This window comes from Armigeres subalbatus, chromosome 2 (genome assembly GCF_024139115.2).
Source record: "Armigeres subalbatus isolate Guangzhou_Male chromosome 2, GZ_Asu_2, whole genome shotgun sequence".
In the NCBI taxonomy this organism is placed as follows: domain Eukaryota; kingdom Metazoa; phylum Arthropoda; class Insecta; order Diptera; family Culicidae; genus Armigeres; species Armigeres subalbatus.
In genome coordinates, this window is record NC_085140.1 from 119,933,274 (window position 1) to 119,945,284 (window position 12,011).

The 12,011-nt window shown below is 39.6% G+C and overlaps 1 protein-coding gene and 1 long non-coding RNA gene across 2 annotated transcripts in view; one reads left to right on the forward strand and one right to left on the reverse strand.

The window, feature by feature from the left end:
- The window catches only part of LOC134210741 (beta-1,3-galactosyltransferase 9-like), a 188,202-nt gene that overhangs the window by 97,329 nt on the left and 78,862 nt on the right, over positions 1-12,011 (reverse strand).
- LOC134215023 (uncharacterized) lies at positions 7,475-8,554 on the forward strand. The gene is made up of 3 exons (XR_009980002.1): positions 7,475-7,759; positions 7,817-7,941; positions 8,002-8,554. It is a non-coding gene; the product is annotated as an uncharacterized LOC134215023 (long non-coding RNA).

A 12,011-nucleotide genomic window follows, 5' to 3' on the forward strand; every position in this document is an offset into this window, starting at 1 on the left:
ATGGATGCTCTGTTTTTATTCTGTGCCTATGCCTACAGCAATCCCTCATACAGTATAATTAAACCGTCACATGATTTGGAAAATACGTATTAGGGTATGCAATTTGACGTTCTATTATCCTACTAAGACACGGATAGCCTACCCAATATGAGTGAATTCCGTGACCCAGCTATTTTTCGTTTAGTCAGTTTAGGTAACTTAACTTGGGAATTTGACAGGGATTTCCTAAGTATTTCTCAAGGAAAACAATGATCTTTTGTAATATTCATAACGGTGTGATAATGTGGAACTGATCCAACCTTTTAAGATCTGAATTTAAGTACAGTTTGGCGCGTCGAAGATATTCTCATAATTATGTAAAATGCCCATAAATGCGTGATGATGTCCCCAGGAGCTAAACCTCCCTTCACGATTGGTAGCGACACCGCATGTCTGATTGTTGTGCATATTCTTATAATACTGTAATATGTTCATGAAGATAGATGACGTCTGCAGGAGCTGATCTAACTCACAAGAATGATTCAGACATCATATACCTCCTTGTTGATTATTTTGAATATCATGATCTGAACTTCAGGATAGTTAAAAATGTTGTCAAACTCCTGAAAAGTGTCCATCAGAAGACTGCAGCGGCTCTCATACGCGGTATATTTGCCATCTATCTCACATCGGTTTTGCTACTGGTGTTTTGGTACCTAATATCTGGGTGGTATACCCTAATTCAGCTGCTCATTTTGGGCGAATGGCTCGTACGTAGTTAGTGCTAATTTTCGGTAATTCACTTTTTCTAACAAAAACTTGAAATTAGTTGATGTATATCGAGGCGTTTGTGTTTGTATAGCTATTCATAGGCGTAACTAGAGTCTCGGTCTAGGGGGGGCCATGGCCCCAACTGGTGGGATGTAATTTTCAAAGGCGATTTAAAGCACTGTGCGCATGGATTGCAATAGAAATTGTTTGACTAAGTTTATCGCTCATTCGTCCTAGAACTAACATAAAAAAAATCGCGAATAATACAATTGATTTCCAATGATGCTGTAATTGCTTCAAAACGCTGTGTCTGTGTCAACTTGTCTTCTCCATGTTACTAAATGTGGATAAGTGTGTAATCAAGACAAAATTTTCAAAACGACTTATCTGCTTTTGTAAACAAAGATTCAAACGACGATTTGACGAATCTGATAGCTCTCCCACGCAAACCAACACCATCAACAGGTAGCGGAATCCTTCACTTACCTATTGATGGTGTTGGTTTGCGTGGAAGAGCTATCAGATTCGTCCAATCGTCGTTTGAATCTTTGTTTACAAAAGTAGATAAGTCGTTTTGAAAATTTTGTCTTGTAATCTAAGATTCAATAATCTTCTTCGAATTATCTATAAATGAAATTCGATATGAGTATATTTCTGAAAGTTTTCAAGCATTTCCATAATTACTTAATGCATAAAGATCTCGATTGAAACTTGAAATTTTTGAAACTCTTTAGATGTGGAATAAATTCCACGAAATTTTGTCATAATCAATATAAGTATTCATGCAATTCCAAAATGTATGCTATGTGCTGAAATAGCTAAGTACCGATGAACACAAATTTGGTGTTTTTTATGAGTCATACATTCCATGAGTCATAAAATTATGAGTCATAAATCAAATTCCAGAATAACATAGGGTTTTTGTAGTTACTGACGTTAGGAAGAGGCTTTATTATGGTTTTCTGAATAGGTTTTTTCTCTGCAAAAATCAAAGAGACTTGAGAAGCAACCAAATCGAACTGAATTGTGCTGCAAAAGAAATGTTTTCTGATACGAACTGGTTTCTAAATCTATTTTTTTTATCCTAATAAACAAATTCTAACTAAAGCAGGCACAAAAGAGTTTTCCGATGATCCTTATGAAATCGCCAAAAAATTAAATGGAACAAGGTCTTTTGAGGATTATAAAAATATTTCTTTAATGCAATCTCTGTTGTGAGTGCGAAGGTTGCCTATGTTTTGTCCTAATACTTTCAATGGAATGCGTTGTTGATTTTTCTGTCATTGTAACAAAGATTCTTAAGTTTTATAATTTTATATCTTTCTGTGCCAGAATTATATAGCGAGAGCAAAAAGCTCCATAGGAATTTGATCAACTGTTTTGCAGCAAACCTTGCGATTAACTCGAAGATTTTCGAAAGAATGGTCGTTCGAAATTTCATTGACCGGGTTTGTGTACATGTGCTCATTTTGATGTAGTTGCTTCAGTCTTTTTTGAAGCGGATGGTACTTTAATAGAACAGAAATATTTATATCTTAATACAATTATGTTTTTATGTTTCTGCGACCAGGATACTAGTCAAACAAATGCAGAACAAATTTATTATTTTAAGCTAGCAACTGAATTAGAAGCGGCATTGATTTTAGCTTAAAAATCGAGAAAATGTTCCCGGGGGTCCAACTTAAATATTTCGATGCTTTGCTGAACAAATGGTCATAGATGTGATAACGCAACAAACAATATGTTTATAGAATTCATAATCAAAATTAAGAAATATGTAGGAAATATGTAAATGAAATAAAAACTGACTAAGTTGGAATTACTTTTCAAAATTTTCTGGGGGGCCACAAGTAGGTCTGGAGGGGGCCAGGCCCCCCCGGCCCCCCCTTATTTACGCCAATGGCTATTTTATGCCGAAAATAGTCCATCAATACTTCTGAAGCATTGTAATCAATGATAAAAGGGCAAAACAAACCTTTTTTGAATGAATTATGGGTAGGCGAATCTGCCATCCCTTCAGTCCCCTGGTGTCCATAGTAGTGTAATGATGTCCTATTTAGTTATTCAATGTCCTAAGTTATTCAATGTCATAAGAATAGTCGGATTCACGTAAATATTGACCATATAGACTTTCAAGGATCTGAGCTCAACAATAGTTTAGGGCATCGTAAATATTGTCATAAATCTGCAGAAAAGCGTAGCAAGCTTTGCCGCGGACGGTTGACTGTCAATTTCTTTATCACGCTTTTTTTTCTCTGTTTAATGTTCTCGTATTTTAAGATTTCTTCTTCAATGCTTTTTAATTTGAATCAGAAACATGTGGTGTTAAGTGCTAAAGTGAGTGATAAGTTTATTCAAGAACAGAAGAGGATCATAGGAGTTTTCATCACGCAAGGGAGTATTTTTTTTTTTCATATGGCTAGTATTTTTGTTAGTGTGAAAGCAAGCTGGATTGTATGGTTTAGAAAAAAATATTCAAAAACCCACATTATATTTTCATTATTCAATGCGAATGATTGCACGAGATGAACAAGCCTTTTTAATCTCAACAAACTTATTGAACAAAATTCTATTTTATGACATTTTATTGGGCAACTTGATTTTTCTTTAAATCGTTGAGGTTTATTGATCACACGACCAAAAATACGATCGAAAAAAGACATAGAAATTAAAATCACAATTCTGTTCTATCTACAAAACACTGAACATCCTGAACCGGGCCAAAACTACAAACTGATTCTCTGAATTGACAACTTTACACTGATGGCACAGCTATTTGAGACACTATATTCATTACATTTATTACAAATTTACACTTATCGATTACGGTATACACGATTTGTCATAATCTCATTTTTAAGAACAAATCAATCTGGTGCCGGCTTAACTGGGTGTTCCCATAAAGGTAACGATTTATTTATATTGATGACATCAGCTTGAGTTTTATTAATCAAATGGAAATTAGCAACGCACTCTCAAATTATTAGTTAATAATCCTCCATGGCAGTCAGCATGACAGAAATATTTTTATGACATTATTGAGTGATTTGTTGCTGAAACATTTGATTTGCTGAAACACGAAGTTCGATAAAAAATTCATAAAACGAAATGCGAGATAGTTTAGTTTTATGGTGTAAAGGAATGTATAGAAACAATAATTAGGCTATAGTTTCAAGGCTCGTCTACGTAATGGATATTCTATTTGCTGCTGTGTTGCATGTTGCTTTCATTGAAAATAAGTATAATGAAAAATGTTTGATCTTTCTAGTAAATTGATGTATTCTGAATAATTTATAACAAAGCAAGAAAGTGGTTGATTTGCTCAAGACTTCACGTCTCGCCGCTAAACTATGAATAAATAACATTGTGATGTTTTCTTAAGTGCGGTACGCCATTTCTTGAGTGGGACCACGTAATATTACAATTACAGAAACACCCAGCATACATTTCTCAGGAGCAGATTATGTTAGAATTATCACAAACCATTTACAATTGCTCTACCGGAGCGATTGATTGTCTGCCCTTACGTTGGGTGAACAATGACACAACAAAATACGTCGTAGCTGATCTTAGCTTTGTTCTCGCGTCAACATTAACATGCTAGTTACTTGGATTACATCACTTACCAAGGTGAATCCTTATCTAAGTAATGACACTTCCTCTCCCTACCTACAATACTCCTTCCCGTAACAACCGTAGAGATGCAGACGATTCGTCGGTCTCTAAAACAACGGTTGTTACAATAACATTCCTTCCCTTCCCTCGATGATCGTAAGGACGTGGCCGGCGCCGTTATTGAACCTTCAAATGTTGAGCTTTCGGAACGTGCACATTGAGGATGGAGTGCTAATCCCAAGTCCCATCTGTTGGTTCCTTGTGCAATTCCGCTAGTTCTGGTCAATCACGGAGTAGCAACTACGAATTGTACGATCTCATGCTCATGCTCATGCTCGTAAATATTGTCATAAATCTGCAATATTTTTAAAATGGTACAGGGATGTACCACTAACTATTTTCAGAAAATATCTCAATTTGTCATTGAATTGAGAGATTGCGATCTATCTAAAGCCTGTCCACGTTAAATTTCGGACACTGAGGCAATGTCCATTTGATTTTTGGCCATTTTATCTCTTTCGACAAGAATAAAAACCCGCTGAAAGAATAACATAAAGCAGAGAGATTCAACTGTCATGTAAATTGATCTCCTCAGTGGTTTGTAAAAATTTTAAAAAATCGCAATGGATGATGGGTGTCCGAAATTTAACGTGGACAGGCTTTAGTAGTAATGTCACTTAAACGAAATATGCTGAACAGAGAGAGTATAAGTCGTATCAAAATTCAAGGCCAAATATAGTTCCGCATATTTGAAAAAAGTTCCTGGAAATGGACAATTACTAATCTAGCTGACAACACCATTCAGAACCGAGCATGAAAAGTTCACAGTCTATCAAAAAGTTACCATTTTCCAGTGATAATTTATACTCAAAAAGGGACGCATATGGACAAATTTCTCCTAACAATTTCCCATGCGCTTGTTTTGCAAAATCTCAGAGCCAAATTTGAAAACCGATCAGAATGTGACCAGATTCCGGGTAGAGGTGAATAACAAACAAATAACATAATAATAACAAATTTTGCTGTGATATCACATTTTGTTATTCCTATATGCAAATTTTGTTATAATAGTAAAATTTGTTTTTATTATGTTACTAGCAGACCCGACGAACTTTGTTTCGCCTAAAATTGATTTATTATCTAATTAATTTTGGAGTTATGAAGAAATTGGTGTTTCATTGGTATGGGAGCCCCCCTTTTCAAAGGGGGAGGGGTCTCGAACCATCTTAAGAACCATTCCCGACCCCAAAAACCTCTGCATACAAATTTTTACGTCGATCGGTTCAGTAGTTTAGGAGTCTATATTGGTTCAGACAGACAGAAATTCATTTTTATATATATAGAAGACTGTATGGAAGAACAGAACAACAAATGAAGAATACATTTTGCAATCATAACAAAGTCTTTTATTCATTTATAATTTGCATTTTCAACATGTCAATAATAACTGATTTTGATATTTCCCTCTCTATCAATATCCCGGGTAGACGATAATAGTAAATAGTAAACAGTAAAACGTGATATTGATATCAAAACATGATATGAACTTGTTTGAAATAAGAGTAAAAATTTGCACCGAAATATCATAAAAATGTCAGGTTTTGCCATTAACAAGAACTTCAAAATCTTGAGCTATTAGTTTGTTATTGTTAATAGCAAAACCTGATTTTTTATGATATTCCGGTGCAATTTTTTGTTATTCTTGCTTGTTATTTTTATTATTATTTCAAACAAGTTAATATCATGTTTTGTTATCAATATCACGGCTTCTATTCGGAAGAAGAATTTTGAAACCTATCAAACTACCTACCTATCGAACCGGCGTGTAACTTAAAATAAGACCAAACGCGCACTAGTTAGTTAATTTAACGGGCGCACAAATTATTTCGGATAATCGCGCAATCGTTCTACGACCAAACACGCACTAATCAATTTATTTGCCAGCCGTACAAAGCAGAACAAATTATTACAAATAATTGCGCGATCGTTCTGCGCACTTCTCGAAATATAAACATGCACTAATTAATTTATTTACCGGCCACACAAAGCTGATCAAAATAAATTCGGATGATCGCGCGATCGTTCTACGTACTTCTCGGAAACACGAACACGCACTATTTATTCACTCACCGACCGCAAATACCCGATTCTGGCGAATATTATGCGTCTCATATGAACACATCCAAGTACTTCTGGATAAACTGATACGGTTGATCAAAGCGACGATGGATCAAGTGATGTGCGTAGTTCGAGTTTCAGGGGCATTCTCGAGTCCCTTGGAAACGCGCAGAGGGTTACGGCAAGGTGATGATCTTTCGTGTCTGCTGTTTAACACTGCTTTGGAGGGGGTAATACGAAGGTTAGGGTCGACACGAGTGGTGCGATTTTCAATTAGTTCGTCCAGTTATTTGGTTTCGCCGACGACATAGATATTATTGCACGTAACTTTGAGAATATGGAGGAAGCCTACATTAGACTGAAGGGTGGTCATCAACACGTCAAAGACGAAGTACATGATAGGACGAGGTTCAAGAGAAGACAACGAGCCACCCATCACGAGTTTGTATCGGTGGTGATGAAATCGAGGTGGCCGAAGAATTCATGTACTTGGGTTCACTGGTGATACCAGCAGAGAAATTCGGAGACGCATCGTGACTTGAAACCGTAAATACTTCATGCTCCGCAAGACGCTCTGATCGAATATAGCTCGCCGCCGTAGCAAACTGACAATCTACAAAACGCTCATTACACCGATAGTCCTCTACGGACACGAGACCTGGACGGTGCTCGTGGAGGAACGGTGTTACGTTTAGGTTTTGTTCAGCCATTATAAACCACTACGTCTTAGAAAATTAGCTGATAACAAATAAATTAGCAAACTAGTAGGGGCGACAAAAACAAATTGAACCACGCACGCCAAAGAAATCCGCATTACATCATCATACCAAATGCGTCAAATATTCGAATCATTCAGTGTAAGTCGTCAGAAGCAACCGTCGTTTTAAGCGCACTCCGAGCAGCCCATCCCTGCAGCGAATGAGAGGAACACTATTCGAAATAAGAGGCCGACACCGTTTCGTTTTGACGTTTGTGCTTCCGCTGGGGGAGAGAAAAGAAACACAAAAACTGCTGGAAAAGGCAGCCGTCTGTTCGCAGGCAGGCGAATAAAAAGTGAACCGCTGACAAATACCGTTGCCCGGATTATCGTTGCAGCTTTTATTGTGCCAAGTGCAGTGATCGAGTGCAAGTTTTCGGCTAGTCGACAAACCCGGTGACAGAGACGGAAATCAAGACTCAACCACCGAAAAAGAGTGAAACCGTAATCGTGCTCGACCAACATTGCACTCGAAAAGAACTGCTGGACGATAGCAACCAGCAAGTTTCGAAACTAGCCGTAAGTAGTTCACACGTTTCTACCTAACCTCAAAACTAAGGCACACCGTCTTCTCAGGTGCAATCGCGGGCTTGGAAACATCAGCCCAGAATCATCAGCATCACGGAAACAAGCCATTGGATTGCGAAAAAGGTGGCCAGCTCATTGGCGTCTTGCAAATCACCAGTAAAAGGCCCCGAAGGGTGAGTTTCTCTTATTAAAATCTGTGGGAAAATAGACCTTCATCACTGTTGCCTCGACAGGGCCTTTGTCACCATCCGGATCACTCCGAACAACGCGGGAACCCATCGCCGGACAGAAGGGGCGGAAAGCCGGCGAGTGAACGACAACCCAGGGCTAACAGCGAGCGCTATCGTCCCACAAGAGGGGAGGCACCACCGACTGAACGCGATCGAGGATCGGCAAAGATTCGTCACTCGTTGCAGCGGGTGAAGAAAGCATCATCGAAGACGAGCGCGGCCAAAACTCCCTCGGAGGGTCCCCATCCAGTAACCCGGTCGCACTGGACGGCCAGAGGGGTCCCCAGCAGAGGGATTGGCGTGCGGAGCGAACGAGTGTCTATTGTAGGCAAGGATGTCGACGAGAGGCGTGCGTGGAGCGGCGGCAGGTAACCGACCACAGAACGTGTCGTTGCTGTAGGGGGACGCCCCGACAGTACCGTGAGTACGGAGAAGAAACCGTGAGTAAGAAAACTGAGGTGTTTTGTAAAGTAGGAAAATAGAGAAAGAGGAGTGAAAGGGAAAGAAGATAAGATGACTAGGAGGTAGGAAGTAACAGAGGAAAATGGGTGCCTTACCCTAAATACATGTATTAAATTGAGATTTGTGGTTATTTGATTTGTGTTGGTGCTTTAGCCCTCCAGTTTTGTTTGTTTTGTGTCCGCTTTGGTAGTTCTGCTCTACCCGCTACCGGAAGCTCGCAATAACGGGACGGGAGTTTTCGAAAGAAAAGTTCTGCGTACCATCTATGGTGGGGTGCAGATTGCGAACAGTACATGGAGGAGGCGAATGAACCACGAGTTGCATCAGCTTTTGGGAGAATCATCCATCTCACATACCGCGAAAATCAGACGATATGAGTGGGCTGGGCACGTAGCCAGAATGCCGGATAGCAATCTGGTGAAAATGATTCTCGACAACGATCCGTCGGACACAAGAAGGCGAGCTGCACAGCGATCAGGTAAGGACGATTTGCGGACCCTCCGTAGACTGCGTGGTTGGCGACGTGCAGCCATGAACCGAACCGAATGGAGAAGACTTTTTTGTATTGCACAGGCCACTCCACCCTCAGTCTGAGCAAATAATAAATAAATAATGAACGCGTCCAATCGTATACTAATTTGTTTAATCACCGACCGCACAAAGCACAGATGTGGATTTTGCGTCCTAATACGAATTCACCAAATCGTGCACTCCATTCAGCCAAAATGGACATACAGCCGAAAATGTAATTCGGCCGAACGGGCCTACATTCCAGGTCATATTACTCATAACATTTTTGGTCAAACGTCATTTTCGGTCATAAAGGTAGCCTCACATCCCGGAAATTTGATCCGCAGATTTTTTCCCCATGTATTTTTACATATGCGATGTTTTCGGCATATGGGCACGGAAAATCAAAATCCCAGCCCCATTTAAATAACACGGGAACCGAAACCCGGCGAAAAATTTTCTCGAGGTGTAAGGTAGCCTTAAGGGAAATAATTTTTTCGGCCAAATTATCAGTTCGACTGTTCGACTTTCAGCCAAATAACATTTTTGAAAAAACTATTTTTGCCTTAATTGATTTCGGCCAAATCGAATCCGGCAAGATGACTTCGTCTTAACGGGGTATACCCCGTTAGGCATAATGAATATTAGGCATAATTTACGATATGCATAATGGAAGTTAGGCATGAAATGACCCGAAGAACATCCTATCTACGACATAAGAAAGGCATAATTAGGCGTCTTAACAAATTATTTGGCCATTTGGGCGAAAAAGTCACTTGGTCAAATAGGTCGTATGGCCGAAACAATCATTTGACCAAATAAGCCATGTCGCCTAAAATGTCGTTTGGCCAAAATGGTCGTTTGACCGAAAGTGTCATTTGCTGAACGGGTAATATAGTCAAACATTCTGGTAGACAAATGGCGAATGACTCTTTCTACCAAACAGCACTTCTCTTTTTTAACAACTTCCCATAGTACTTCCGAAAAAAAAAATCAGAAGGGTTGTGTTCAAGACACTATTATTATAACCCATACGTACAGGGGTTAGACAAAAAGGTTGAGATAGGCAAAAAATTGTCGAAGTTCAAATCAGCATAACTTTGCGTAAAATGATCCGATTTTGATCAAACTGAGACCATCAGACGCGGAAACTCTTCTAGTATACTGGCTCTATGCGAAACCTCTGATTGGCCCTTGGCCACCGGTGGTGTTCCGGGTTTTCCGAGGGTATGTTAAAAATGCATTTTTTCTGCTGCTTGTCATTTTATATGACGTTTACTGCCATCATGTTTTATGTTTTCCCTAGAAACTAGAACTAATATGCTGACCAATGCTGGCTGCAGATCGAAAATCCGATAGGTATACGCAGAGATATGGCCATTTTCGTGAAAACGGTACGGGATTGGCCATACACCCTGAACAAATGTCACTTTCGCAGAACTTCCGGAACCTGTTACAAATTGGCCAAAGAGTCTCACAGTCCTCAACTTATATCTCTACTAAAGGTCCTATATTCATCGTCTTGGGAAAACATGAATTTTGACACCCATATATGCATGGTTCTAGATGGTGCCAAAACCGGCCCCTCCTGGAAGGCCGTTTTTACGGAAATGGTCGTATCTCTGTGTAGTTTTGATGGATTCTCGATCTACAGCCACCATTGGCCGGCATATTAGTTCTAGTTTTCGAAGAAAGCATAAAACATTATGAAAGTTAACGTCACATAAAATGACAAGCAGTGGAATAAATGCATCTTGAACATACCCTCGGAAAACCCGGAACATTTCCGGTGGCCAAGGACCAATCTCAGGTTTTGCAGAGGGACAGTATACAAGAAGAGTGTCCGCTTCTGATGGTCCTGGTTTTATCGAAATCGGATTATTATACGCATAGTTATGCTGATTTGAATTTCGACTTATTTTTACCTATCTCAACCTTTTTGTCTAACCCCTGTATGTAGTTTATTATGGTTAGGATTTTAGTGTTAACTTTAGTATTATTGTTTTGTTGGTTGAAATGTGAATATGGTTAAAGTATGATCGTCTGAGACACATTTTGATCAAACATGTTGTAGATTGTGGAATATTCACGTTACAATTAGGTTGATTTTTATCTTCCTTAAGAAATTTCTTTTCTACAGTAAAATTTGAAATTTGTTCTGATTGGTGTTGTACTGCAAATCCATTCCATCTTGAAAAGCCTTACCTTGAGTGGAAGGAAGGCAATAACATTTTTGGTGGCATGAAACCGTTTTAAGTGTTATGGATCGCGTCCTGGCGAATTTTATCGGCCGGATGATGTCTCTGAAGATGCTGCTCCTTCAGGGTCGTTTGTTGTGCTGGCGATTTGAAAGCGATGATGACCACAGCTCTGAAGATTTTGCTACAGCAAAGACATTGTTATACAAAAACGACGGGACTGGGACCACTAACCGCTCTTCACGATATTTCAAATGAAATGCCACGCGACGCGAGTGAGGGAAAGCAGTTTTCTTATAATCAATAAAGGAGACCCATTCGTCCCGCCTCATTGTTGATCTATATGAGGACAAATATTGTGTAACCGTAACACACACCAAAGAGGCGTGGCTACATGGTTAACGATGTCGATCCATCGGCAACGGCGGAGCTCCTGCCGGAAATTTTATTCCCGCCGATAGTGTGGATCGTGTGGTCGTCGTCGTCGGCATCAGCAGCACTCAGATGAAATTGTCTTGCCTGTTTCACTACGATGGCGGCTGTGGCAGCGCGCGGTGGAGCACGTTTTTGCAACGGTGGGGTCTGAAATGCAATCGATTGGCTATTATCAGTGAAAGCAGCTCTTAAGCCATAATTTGAGGCGAGACGAATTTTGATTAAAGTTCAAATGATTCGCTTGATGATGGTAGATAGTTTCCGTTGGTAGCAGAATCACGAGCGCGTGTCAGAGAGAGAGAGACGGAGTAGAAATTTTTTCGCATGAATACCAGCAGTAGCCCGCTCGTGATTTTGCTGCCGACGGCAACTTTCTGCTGTCACCAAGCGATTATGATTTGCATTTGC